The following is a 14,417-nucleotide window of genomic DNA, read 5'->3' as shown; positions in this document are numbered from 1 at the left end:
ATGCATGCAACTTCATCCGAGACCAGCTGGATGAATTTCTGGATTTTTGGAATGATTGTAGTCGTTAACCGAATCTGATTTTGAACTAGATATATTAATTAACAAGCTAAATGTTTGCATGTCAAATTGGAGTATTTAAAACGCTGTTTTAGCCAAGGAAAAATTGGACTTAAGACTAAGGAGCTGCTGGAATTTTTTTTTTGTAATCCGAGAAACTTGAGTTGGAAATTTTAGATGATTAGAGTGTTGTTTGCATCTGATTTTTTTTTCTGGAAATGTTAATAAGCTAGCTTAGTGTTTGCATGTCGAATTTGAACACTTAACACACTATTTTGGCCGAGGAAAAGTTGGAGTTAAGAACACCTAAGTGCTAGAACATTTTTGATAGCCGAGAGGTGAGCAAGAGTTTTTCAGTTTATTCCTGGAATTGCAGGATGTTTTTGGAGTATTTTCCTTGGAGCATAATACTCAAAAATGCAAGAGAAATGTGTGTTCAAACTTCGGAATCTGCTTAGCTATGAAGCCTTGGTCAGTTGTTTAATTTTTGAATAGAAATGAATCTATTGAAACCTAGGGCTAATGATTGACGAAACCCTAGTGAGATTGCTGTTTGAATTATGAGTTGGCTATATTGACAAATCTGAAATAATATGTGCTTGTGAATCGGAATCGTAAGAAATCCGTTTTGATCCTGTGAACTTGAGAAAGTTTTAAGCAAGCTATTTAAATATATCTTCACCCTAGTATTGAACGATAAAACTTAGTATTGTACGTTAACGTTCAAAATTCTTGTGGAGGGATTTTCTAAACTTTGCCGACTTGATATTTCTTTCTTTAACTCGAACTAGCCCTATTATTTTTAGAAAGTAATTTCACTAGTTTCTAAAACCCTAAGTCTTGCTTTATTTCCTTTTCTTTTCTTAAAAAAAAAAAACTTGTTTCCGCCTAGTTGTCTAGAGGAAAACTTGCTCGGCAAGAAACTTATTCAAGTAAAGTAGTTTTAATTGCATGTTGAGAAAGAAAAGTATTTTTTTAGGAAACTATACAAAATATTTTATTACTTTTACCAGTTTTAATATTAAGTGGATTGTCGATTTATTTCGAGAAAATAAACTAGTAATATACTAGATAATCTTTTATATGTATAAGCCTAGGACTTGAATAGAAAACTTATAGTTTAACACTTGGTTTTCTAGGATTTAGCGAGGACGCGGATTTCGATTTCCAACTTGAGATCTGAACTTCACTCTTGGTGAGTGTCCCTACTTGTTTTATGACTATTTGATTAAAGTGCTTTCTTGACTTGATATATGATAATTGCAAAGTGGTTTTTGATCCATCGAAGTGAGCAGTGTGTACCTTATCACACTAGCCTTTCGAGTGGTGACTTGTGTGAAATATTTTCGTGAATATCTCAAGTGTTGTGACGTCGTTGGGTGAATCCCTCGACTAGTCTGAAAGTGTTGTGACGTCGTTGGGTGAATCCCTCGACTAGTTTATCCAAAGGGTATACTCGAGTATTACCGCTTTCTTATTTGGTGTGCGGGCCCGGGACAGGGGTATGATTGGTGTCGGAGTTAAGAAAAAGAAAAAGATCTACATGGACCGTAAGTAGTGAGAGTTGACGGAGTGTCGACTACGGTAAATTTTGATCAAGCGTGGAGAATGGCTCCTGAGAGCCCCTGTATCCTACCTTGTGCTGTTATACGCTTTCCTATTTGTTTACTTCAGTTGAAATCAATACGTGTTATTTGTTTTATTTGATTGCATGTTTTGGGGCACCACTGAGCTTTAGCTCACCCCACGTTTATTTGTTTTCCTTGACAGGTCTTGACGTTTGAGAAATCTGAGCCTACTTATATTTGCTTATGAATGTATTTGAACCTTGTGACTTTGATTTGCAGTTCGTAATGTAATTCGAATAAAACAATGTACTTTTGTCTTGGGTTACCACTTGAAGCTGGAAAAGTGTAAACCCTAATTTTGATATTTGGCTCGTATGTAAATATTTGCGTCGTATGAATATATACTTTTGAAGTTGTTTGAATTTACTACTTGGTTGTAACGCGTGAGGTATTTAAGAGCCGTCGATTGGCTATCTTCAATTGCTGTTATCTCTGAAGTTACTGTGGTTTTAGCAATTGATCTATTTTTGGGAGATCGTTATTGTAATAGTTAGGTTAATCTTCGGAAGGATTTGGGTGAGATTGTTTGCGTGAGTCCTGGCGAGAGTTAGGCTGACGGCCCGCCAACCCTCTGGTTCGCCTTAGGGGGAAGTGGGGTCGCCACACCCATTCTCAATATCTGGCAGTCGCCTATTCTCCCATATGTTTATAGATTTTGCATCTTCCACACGTTTCCTCATCCTTACCTTTAGTAATTCTCTTGCCCTCAGTAAGCTTTTCCAACACCATGAATCAGTACCGTTGCTCTTCATCTTCCATATTGAGGTTCCTTTTAAGTATCTAGCTTTCTTTACTTTACTCATTAGCAAATTTGGTCTGGTTAGCATTCTCTAAAGCTGTTTAACCAACAATGCCAAATTAAACTCATATAGCTCTCTAAAACCCGGACTCCTTTCTGCCTTTACTTCTGTCATCCTTCTCCAGTTCAACCAATGTACTTTCTATTCATTTTTTTTGACCCCACCTTTGTCATCTTTGAACAAATTTTCTTACACAGGTTTTTTGGCAATAGGCAATAGGACATAACGTATGTGGGCAAGGCCATTATGACTGATTTAAGCAGCACTGCCTTCCCTCACTGGCTTAACAACTTCTTTTTCCAACCCTTTAGCTTTTCTATTGTTTTTTGCCTCACAAACTCAAAAGTCTATTTTTTGGATCTTCCAATAACTAGCGGTAGTCCTAGATACTTGCTTTGCTGGACCTGCCTTATCTTCTTTAGCTCCTTCATCACCCATTTTTTTTGTCTATCTTTCACATTTCTGCTGAAAAATAATGATGATTTCTTTGCATTGATCAGTTGTCCAGAAGCTCATTTGTACACCTTTAGAATTCTCCTTAGTTTCCTAGCCTCCTCAGCATTTTCTTTGCAGAAAATCAAAGAGTCATCTGCAAAAAATAAGTGAGTAAGGGTAGGAGCCCCATGTGTAATCTTCAATCCTATCAGTCTACCCTGAACAATTGCTTGCTTCAACAAAGATGAAAATCCCTCAGTACAAATAAAAAATAAATAGGGAGATAAATGATCTTCTTGTCTCAACCCTCTTGTTGGCCTAATGAATCCTTTTTCTCTGTATTAATGTTTATAGAATAGGTAATACTGGTGACACACTCCATAACCCACGAAATTCACCTAGGACAAAACCCCATTTTCAACATTACTTTGTCCAGAAACCTCCATTCTACTCTATCATAAGTTTTAGACATATCTAGTTTAATAGCCATGTAATCATCTCTTCCAATCCTTTTATTTTTTAAGAAGTGAATGCTTTCATGAGTTATCAACACATTATCTAAAATTTGTCTTTCAGGGACAAAGGCAGATTGGGAATGACTAATGCAAGAATTCAAGACACATTTGAATCTGTTTGCGAGTACTTCAAAGATGATTTTATAAAAGACATTACATAAAATGATAGGTCTAAATTCTGTAATAGTACTAGGGGAATCAGTTTTGGGAATAAGGCCAATCAAAGTCTCATTAATGGATTTAAGAAGGTAACCAGAATGAAAGAAACTGTTCACTGCATTAACAATATCAGTTTTGATGATTGACCAGAACTTTTGATAGAAAATTGGGGACATACCATTTGGTCCTGGAGATTTGTTTGGTTGCATCAAAAAAATTGCTTGACTAATCTCCTGTTCTGTGACTTTCCTGATCAACTCTCTGTTCATCTCAGCAGTGATAGTCTGTGGGATTCCTTGCAAAATCTCAATAAAATCATCCGGTTCTTCTATTGTAAAAATCTGTTGGAAATAATGAATTATCTCCTAGTATGTTTTCTCTTCATTCTTACACCAACCTCTATTCGTATTCTTCATCATATTAATCCTATTCATTTTCCTCCTTTCTATCACTCTTGCATGAAAGTAACTGGTATTTTTATCCCCCTTCTTCAACCATTTTACCCTGGCCTTTTAACTCCAATATGTTTCCTTTTTTTTATAAGCATCAACCAGTTTCCTCATAAGACTAGTTAACTTAATTCTAAAATCATTGCGTTTACTCTCCTTAATCTCTTTAATTTCCTTCTTTCCCTATTCTATCAATTTCTTAGAATTCTAGCAACTTTGCTTACTCCAACTGAGCAAATAAATTCTGACTTTTTTGATTTTGCATTGTACCTTAAACATCTTTGACCCCATCTGTTGTCCTCCCCAGGCTTTTTCTATTACCTCACCTACATCTCTTAACTGTAACCGCCTTCTATCAAACATAAATCTCTTTTTCCACCTTTTACCTACTGGTCTCGACCTTCGGGGGATGCTCTCAAACTCAATACGAATGGGTGCTCCAAGGGCAACCCTGGTGTTAGTGGAGGAGGAGGGATTCTTCGGGATGGAGGTGGCAGTTTGCTTTTGGCATTTTCTTGCTATTTTGGTCATGCTACGAGTCTTCAGGCCGAGGTTCGTGCGCTTCTATTTGGGGTTCAGCTGTGCGTTCAACGTGGCTTTGGCAGGCTAGATGTCGAACTAGATTCACTCGTTTTAATCCACATTCTCCTAGGCAAGGCGAGTTGTCCTTGGGGTGTTTATCACGAGATTCAGCAGTTGTTGGAATTGCGAGGTCATTTTTTACGAGTTAGCCATTGTCTCCACCAGGCAAACCAAGTTGCTGATGCTTTATCGAATGTCGGCTGTTCTCAGGGGGGAGAGGAGATCTACACCTCCTCGTTAGCGTTACCTCCGGAGACTAGAGGAGCCATGCGCCTAGATAGGGTAGGGGTTCCATCTGTTAGATGTATTGTTCATGACAGGGTAGATTGTAGAGGTTTCTCTTCATTTTGATTAATAAAGTCGGGTTTATTTAAAAAAAAATAGTTATTTAAAAAAAAAAGACAGAGGTCTAAAAAGAGGGACTCTGTTGAGATTGTTGGTGTTGTGTAGTAATCAGAAAAAAAAGGTCCTGCCAGATTGTTGATTGTGACAGTGGTGTTTGATCAAACATGAAGCCAGGGAGACTAAAAAATTCAAGCAGGAAAGAAAAATTTTGTAAAGGTGCTTTAAAAAAAAATAGTATCTAGCACTAGAATACAATGATCAGATGTTTCAGTTTCTATATGTATACATTTTGCCTTTACAAACTTTTCTATCCAACCTTGAGTTCCCAAAATCCTGTCAATCCTTTCTTTAACCTCTCTCTCACTACTCAAATTATTACTCCAAGTTCAAGGGACTCCATCAAATCCAATGTCCACCAATTCATTGCTATTTATAAAGGAATTAAGATCTTGGAAGCTTAACTCAACTCTTTGTTTACTTCCCCATTTTTCACCATTTGATCTGATATCATTTAGATCTCCCATAATAGCCTAGGACTCATCCCAAATATAGCTTCTTCTAGCTATAACCTTCCACTGGTCCCTCCTAATTCTAGTATCTGCACTAGCATAGGCACAGACACATTACCATTCAATATTTGCTTCACTGTCTTCTATAAGCAGCTCATTGGTAAATCTTGTAAATAACACTTTTTTCATTTGTAACTCTTATTTCCATAGTATAGTCATTCCTCCAACAAGCCCCATTGGATTAACAATGAAAACATTATCAAATTTAATCCACTGCTTTACACTGTTCAAAAAACTCTTTTTCTTCTTTGTTTCTGACAAAAAAGCCAAAGATGGACAGTAGAGTCTTATACCTCCTTCAATTGGGGAACTGTCAATAGGCTATCTACACCTTGACAGTTTCACACCATAACTCTTATTTAGAATTTGGATCCCCATTTAGGGTGGGCTCCATCCCCTAAAAAAACTCCATCCAATCCCTGTTTTCATTTCCAACTTTGAATTTCTTCCTGTTTTCCTTTCCTACATGTTCCTTCCCTCCCTCCCATTCCCTGATCTCCATATTCCTTTTCTCTTTCTCATTTCCACCATCCTCCCTATTAGCTTTTCCCAAAGGTTTACTCATGCTTATCTCTAGAACCAACATTTTCCACCTTTTATTAGTCTTTTGATTTCCTTTCCCCCTACCACCCCTGTTTCTCTAATTTCTTTTTGCCTTGCCCTGTCTCAAGTAATACATCATTTTCCTTCCCATCCAACATCTCCCTAACCTCTTTTTCCTCCTTACCCTTGCTTTTTTTGCCATCAATCCACATAAGGTCATTTAACTCCTTCACTGTTTCCTCAACAAGTCCAATATCCAGCTGCTCCATTTGCCCTTTCCTTTTGACTTTCTATATCCTCACCTTCTGTCTTACCTACTCTTTCAACTCCTTGCATTTTCTCTATGTCTCTATCCCATCCAACATCTCCCTAACCTTCTTTTCCTTCATATTCTTGCTCTTTTCTCCATCAATCCACATAAGGTCATTTAAGTCCTCCACTATTTCCTCAACAAGTCCAACATCCAGCTGCTCCATTTGCCCTCTTTCCCCCTATTGTTCTTTTGACATTTTATATCCTCACCTTATGTCTTACCTACTCCCTCAACCCCCTGTCTCTTCTCTATGTCTCCACCTTTAATTGCCCTAACACCCCCCCATTCTTCACCAACTCTCTTCTCATTCCTCCTTATCAAAGTATCATCCTGGTCATCTTCTTCTCAGCAATATGTCCTAAATCCTCACCCTTATGAAATGCTTCTGTATAGGTTAGCAGCAGCTTGTTGTCATGTCTATTATCATCACTCTTGTCCTAAACTTGAGACTCCTTTCTTCAGTACTCTTATTCTCACTCCTAGTCCTGTTTTTCTTATTAGAACTTCTAGAGTAGCTAGCTCTCAACCAGTTCCCGTACCAGGACTCCCTTTCCATATTAAGACCTTTTTTGACTGCAACTCCGCTCACTATGACCAATCATACAACAACAGAAACAGAAATCTGGACCATTTTCTTATTTAAATTCTATCCATCTCATCACACCATTACTCTTAACCATAACCCTCTCGGTAAAGGAACAGAAAGATCTATTTTAGCAAGAATTTTCAGATGTTTACCTTCTTTTTCTCCTCCCTGTGGAATGATAACTTCGTCCACCATTGTAAATATGCTTCCTATTTTTCTGCCTACTTCCTTCGTGACCCAATGCAACGGAACATTCCAAATTTGAACCCAAAAATTAGTGTTTTACTCAATGACTTTTCATCCTCTTCCAATCCAGCTTTCCACTTCAGTATAATTAATGGTTGACCATCATATATCCATGGCCTTTTATTCATCACTAGATCCATGTCATTCTCCTTCTCAAAGATGAATTGGAACAAATTACGTCCAATCTACACCACTCTCAGATTCCTGACCTGAGACCACATACTGCTCACAAAACTTTTAACTCTTCCGATATTAGCTTGCTTTTCCTCCCATACTTTACCAATCAGACTCAGTTTACACTCCATAACTCCTTGAGCTAATTCCTTCTCATCCAGACAAACTCCATCTCTTTTTTTCTTCTGATAATTTGAACCTTGTCAAAACTTCCTCTATATTGTCCATATCTCCTTCCCACAAATCTCATTCTGGGACTTCCAATAACCTCCAGTCCAACACAAATCCGGAACCAGTCCGATCCTTTTTGATGCCTCCTAACTAGTTCCCAACACCAGCTGATCCTATCACAAGCTACAAAAACAAAACGAAATCTAAATTAGAAATAGAGAACAACTCAGACTAAAGAAAATGCAAAAATGAAAAACGTACGATTGGATACGATTATTTCACTTCTTATTCAATAAGAAACGACGTGGAGAAAAAGTTATGGCTATTTCAACTAGAAAGTCTACTGCTAAATTAGAGAGAAGGGAAGAATTCTGCAAGTTTCCTTTGATAGAAGGGATAATTTCAGAAACCTCCCTTGAGTTTTCATGAAATATCACCTAGCTCCCCTAAACTTTTTAAAATCTCACTTAGCACCATTGAAGTGATAGTAGGGCCAATACTAATATCAAAGGTGATGAATTGTCAATAATACCCTCATATTTAAATTTTCTAAACTTGTTTTTCTTTCTCTAAATTTCCTACTTTTCTTTAACAATATCTATACAAACATACATGCATACATACATACATACATACATACATACATATATATATGTGTATGTATAATTGAATTGCAAATGTCAATGAAATATAGGATTTAATCAATGAAATATTCAATGCATTTGGAGAAGAATAGCTGTAGGTTTTTTTTATTTTTTCCCTTTTTTGGTGTTTCACAACTTTATTTATTTATTTATTCCTATTTATGTAGAGCGCAAGAGAAATAAAGTAATTGAAACTCCAAATAATTTTTCAAATTCTGACTTTTTCAATAATAAAATTTTCATATTTCACACCCATAAAAAAAGACTGTGTATTTTGAGTAAATTTTTTGTATGATATTGAAGTTGAATTTCATCTATTACTAAGTTTTTTTTGCTCAAATGTATGATTTTACATGCTAATTACCTTCAACGTTATGAAGGGTTCTATTTGTAGAAATGGTTTAAAAAATAGTATTTACTTTTACTATATCTTCCTACTGTAGAAGTGACTATTGGCTGTAATATAAAATCTTTCCAATTTTCATTTCCTCACTTTTAAGATGGTTCCAATTTAGTACTTTTTTTCCTTGGTTTGTAAAATGTTCATTTTTTTTATAGCGTAAGGGTATTAAAGGCACTAAAATAATCTCTCTCCTCAAACATGAATTTTTTAATATTACTTTTGGTTAGAAGGGCTTCCAATGTTACCAAAATGTCAATTCAAGGGGTGCTAAGTGAGATTTTGAAAACCTCAAGGGAGCTCGGTGATATTTCATAGAACTTCAGGGGAGTTTTATGAAATTATCCCTTGATAGAAAGTTGTAAAAATTGGCGCCTAAAAGCCTATTTTGGTTTTTGAAAGTTTCAAGGAGAAATAACACCCAAGAGGGGGACTTTCTCTCTCTAGGACAGAGAGAATTTTGCTCTCAAAGTGAGAGACATACCCGGCAGCATTATAAATTAACATGTAAATTTGAGGATCTCTAATTCTTTAAATTTCGAACTTGCTGGGTTTAAATAGCCTCATTGACTATTTACCGTACGTTCTTTGCAAGACATCGAATACCCATTTGAAACACTTTCCAAGGACTGTCCTGATTTTGGAATCATTTTATGGACGAAAGGGTTACAGGATTTGCAAGAGACTATTGACACCAAAGAAACTTCAATGTTTAATCATTACATGTCCAATTTTCCATTTTAAGCTTGACCACTATTAACATCTCCCCAGAAATTTCCTGAAACTGGAAAGCAGAGCTCGTTTCTGTTCGTTCAATTTTTCCATTGAGGTTGATAACGTTTCATTTACGTTGTACAGGACAATGGTGTGGGAGTGACAGCGGCAGTCAACCTGGAATCACGGGACACTTTAGAACTTGAATTGTGGAAACTTTTCCTCCAGGCAACGGGGGCAATGGAGTCATATTTGCCTTCCAGCAAAGAAGGCATCAATCCACCTGAGGTACGTTGCACTGCTATCAAAAGGCATCATTCGGTCATGGGATAAGGATCCATGGCACATATGCTAGGAGGAGTGGGGCAACTTTAGCCTCGAAAAATATAGCATTATATTCGGAAAGGTTAAAATGCACATTTTTTCTATCCAAAATCTACAATTACAATGCATTTATGACTTGTATTAATTGTATAAGGGTTATTCTAACGGGTGCTCTTACGGCATTCATTAACATATCTAGTATTTACCTAACTTACTAAATATATATATATATATGTATACTAACAATTATTATTCTCTTTTGCATTTATATACTTTCTCTATTTAATATTACTTACCCTCCCTTATATTTATTTACTTTTCCTAATTAATCTTATATTTTTAAAAATATAATATCTAGAATATATTTTAACGGGTGCTCACAAACCCGATTGTATAACATGCTAATTTAGAGCGGAAAGATGTGGATTTAACTTTGTCCTGAGATATTCTTTGAAAGTTGTTATATTAACTTAACGGGTTATTCCCCCTCCCAAAGGAACATGAGATAAACTATGATGGCTGAAGTTGTGATAAACGGAAAAATTATGCTTCATTGCTTTTACAAACTTCCTATGATTAAACAAGCACATTCGATAAAAAAAAAAGCTAAATCTTAATTGCAACAGAAAAGTAGAAGTGCTACAATTTTCTTCATTCAAGTCATCCAGTCACAATTTTCGACATTCAGTCATCTACATTCTTGACATTGGCCCAAAACAAATAGGGATTCAGCATCGGTCATTGGAAGCCTTTGTTCTCATCAACTCTTTTAAGGAAAATCTTACGCCAAGGGACTATGTTTTCAGAACCGGACCAGATATCGACTCGGTCAAGCTCAGGGGTCAGGGGTCAATGGGTTCAACCGGGTTCGATAGGGGTTGAACCGGATGACGTCATAAATAAAATTTATTTAAAAATTAAAATATTATATGTAAAATACTTAATAACATGTTAATATTAATAAAGGTATATTCATATATATTTGATGTTTCAAATATATTTAATAAGAAAATGCAAATAAATTAGAGCAAACAAGTAGCAATTTATATTATTTAATAAGCATTAACAAGTTTAGAATTAAAATTATGGATTTAATTGAAAAAAAACACCAAACTTTAAGACAACATTTATAAAGTATGAAATATTTGAGGTATGTTAATAATTTTTAACAACTTAAGGATCAAAACATCATATTAAAAATATTCTGACCTTTCAAAAAAAGAAAAAAAGAAAAGAAAAAGAGACTGGGTTCATTTTTCCAGTCAAATCCGGGTTTTGACCTGATTTGACCGAGTTTTTGATTTTTCGGGTTTTAGGATTAATTTGGACCGGCCAACTGGCCGGTTCTCAGTTCGACCGGTCGAATCGAGCGGTCCGGTCCGACTTTAAAAACAGAGCCAAGGGACCTTCCAAGAAAGTTTTAAATTATCTTTTACTTATGAGAAATTAGAGAAAAATGACTGTTAGTTATTATTAAATAAAAAAAGAAAGAAAGAAAACTATCCTCAGAAAAAGAATCCTGCAAAAATTGTCTAAATTTAGGGTCCGTTTGTTTCGGGTGAAAATGTTTTCAAGGAAAATATTTTCCTAATTTCCCGTGTTTGGTTGCACAAAAGTTACTGAAAACATTTTCCTATGTAAAATATTTTCACTCATCTTATGGAAAACAACTTCCCTTCCAAACTTACTGAAGTTGTTTTCCGAAATGCATGCATCCCGCCTGGTAGTATGTTCCAAACTTACTGAAAACATCTTGTAGTATGTTCTTTTTTTTTTTTTAGTGTAAACAGGAGGACTCGAACCCAAGACCTCTTCCTTACACTCCCTCCCCCGTACCACCCAACCCCCAACCCTCCCCCTAGTATATTCAAAATAAAAAAAAAACCTCATCCTGCTCATCCTATGCTAGTAATTAATTATGTATAATAGGGACATTCTTTTCTAGAGAAATTTTCAGCAGTGAGAGTGCAAGATATATGTCACAATAAGCATTGCATGTGATTGATATTTGACACTAAATGGCCAGCAATTTGTTTATTGCTTAAGGAGATATTTTTTATTCATATATACATTTCTCCAAGATTTTTTAAAGTTAAACAATGAGATAAATTTTCTTATTTTGCATGGGAAGAAGTATGTAGTTATAATGTGTAGAAAGTAAAGATAGAGATAAAAGTGAAAATATTTCAAAAGTTAAACAAACACCAGAAAAATGAAGTAAGAAAATATTTTCAATACGCTAACCAAACACCTGAAAATGATGAAAGGGAAATGATTTTCATGGAAAATTACTTCCACGGAAAATATTTTCCCAAGGAAAACATTTTACTTCCAACCAAACAGACCCTTAGGGAATCGCGATCTCGGCCCGGTCAGCCCAAACCAACCGCTACTGCCTTGTGGCTGCTTCGGCAAACTAGCCTCATGGTTTGAGAGAGACGCAACTAGGGCTGCATATATGTATATATTTAACTTTACTTCTATAAACTACAATCGTATAAATGTATGCACTTCTTGTTCCACAAGAGAGGCTTATCCAGACCAACCTGAAATCGAAAGTAGTTAATTTATACCTGCCAAATCTGAAAGCTTAGAACATCAAAACAAAATTAAACTGTGTGTAACGCGGGGGCAGAGTACAGAACATTAAAAGAGTTTAATTACAATTACGATGAGCAGGTCCCTTTTCTGCTCTTTTAATCAACTTTAGTAAATTTATTTCTGATGCAGTGGTATTCACGAAACAGAAAAAGGTCTCAGTGATCTAGTGCTAATGAATTCTTTTCATGCAGGACAAAACGCTTGCTTTTGAGCTTTTTATATTAATTAAATTTTGCATGAAATGGGAGGGGACGTAAGACGAAGACACCAATGCATGAAGTTTACAACTTGTTACATCCTCTTCGATTCTTAAAAATATTATAACTGTGAGAATCGAACTAGATTAGGAAAACTTTGAAAAAGGGAAAAAGTTACTCATCAACAAATCGAAAATCGTATAATTCCTCCATTACAATGAATTGAATGTTCTGTACGTAGAGGTGAGATGAGTTAGATAGTATGGAAGGATGAAATATAAGTAAGAGGTTTCGAGTTCAAAATTTTCCTACTTACACTTAAAAGGAAAAAATGTACAACACGTACCAACACTTGAGTGATTCAAACATGTAAAATATTATTATTTGAAAATAAAAATATATCTGACTGAAATAAAAAAGCAAAAGAAATTTAATAGATTATTCCGCTTGGCGATTAAGATAAGTGCCTTGCAAATCATGGTGTTGTTATAGTTAGGGTTGCAAACGAGCCGAGTCGAGTCGAGTTTTGAGCTAATCGAGCCGAGTCTCGACGAGCCAACAATTTTCAAGCTCGAGCTCGACTCGAATCAAGTTGAGCCGAGCTCGAAAAAATTAAAAAAATAATTATTTTATTTTTTAAAAAATAAATAAAATAATATTTTTTTCTTAATAAATAATAAAATATTAAGGATATATACGTAATTTTACTATGAAAATAAAAATATATATATATATATAATATACGTAATTTTATTATTAAATAAAAAAAAATATATATATATATATATACTCAAGTTCGCGAGCCGGCTCGCGAGCTAACGAGTTTAATATTCTGAACTCGAGTTCGAGCTCGAGTTTAACTCGAGCCGGCTCGAGCCTGACTCGAGCCGCTCGATTCGTTTGCAGCCCTAGTTATAGTCATAGTAGTATTATTTGACAGAATGTCTGAAAGCTATGACATCTTGGATACGATAATATTGGCTACTATGATCGCCAACCTTGACGGATTCGCTCATCATTATTTTTGTAGTAAAACTTATTTTGAGAGTTTTACTCTACACCTTTTCTGTTCATAGTTCATACACTCCCCGGGTTCGGACAATTAGCTGCACATATATAGCTAGAGATCATTAGGACAAGAAAAAACGCAAATGGACATGTGAAATATGTCTTGCGGATACTTAGTTAATTTGTTCATGTCAAATAAGGCTGGCTATAACATGATTGATTTTTTTTTTTTTTGTGAAAAATAACATAATTGACTATACTCGCAGAAATAGTTACACAGTTGAAGCCTTCCCCATAACCACACCTAGACCTATAGGAAAAGATCATCTGGAATTCAGTTAACTTGATCATGGACGATTCACACTAGTTACCACACCATCACACATCGATTGTACTTCCAATTCAGTGCGAAAAGGAACAAACTAACGTCTCAGAATTCAGAAAGCGAAGGAAGGGGAAACAATATTTGTGTTTAGCTTTTAAGAACAGCAACCAAAATGAATTTTAAGCATGTATAGTAACAACTAAGCATTTAAAGCTCCTCATGTTTTAACGGGTATTCATCAATTTCACCTTTGCACTACCCTTTTCTCTTTTTCATTCCAACCAAAAAAAAAAAAAGGAAAAGATACTTGAACCAAGACATAATTATTCTCAATTTTTCTTAAATTCAATTAAGATGGATAATAATTGTATCTGCAGGCAGGACGGCAGGAAAGCGTTTACATTTTCTTCTGAAAATGAAGTAGTTGACATGCATCTTGTCGAACCAAAAAGACAAAGAAAAGAAAAAGCCCTTGCAAGCTCACTTTTCACCTAGACCAGATCACATCATTTCAATTTTACTTGTGCAATCTTTCTTAATCACGATAATTTGTTTGCGCAAATTTGACTCCTTGAATGTTTTTTCGTTTTCTCTCTTTCTTTCTTGCAAACCAGCAAATGCTGCTTGAATCA

The sequence above is a fragment of the Coffea eugenioides genome, chromosome 1, assembly GCF_003713205.1.
Source record: "Coffea eugenioides isolate CCC68of chromosome 1, Ceug_1.0, whole genome shotgun sequence".
NCBI lineage: Eukaryota > Viridiplantae > Streptophyta > Magnoliopsida > Gentianales > Rubiaceae > Coffea > Coffea eugenioides.
Note: the sequence above shows the minus strand (reverse complement) of the source record.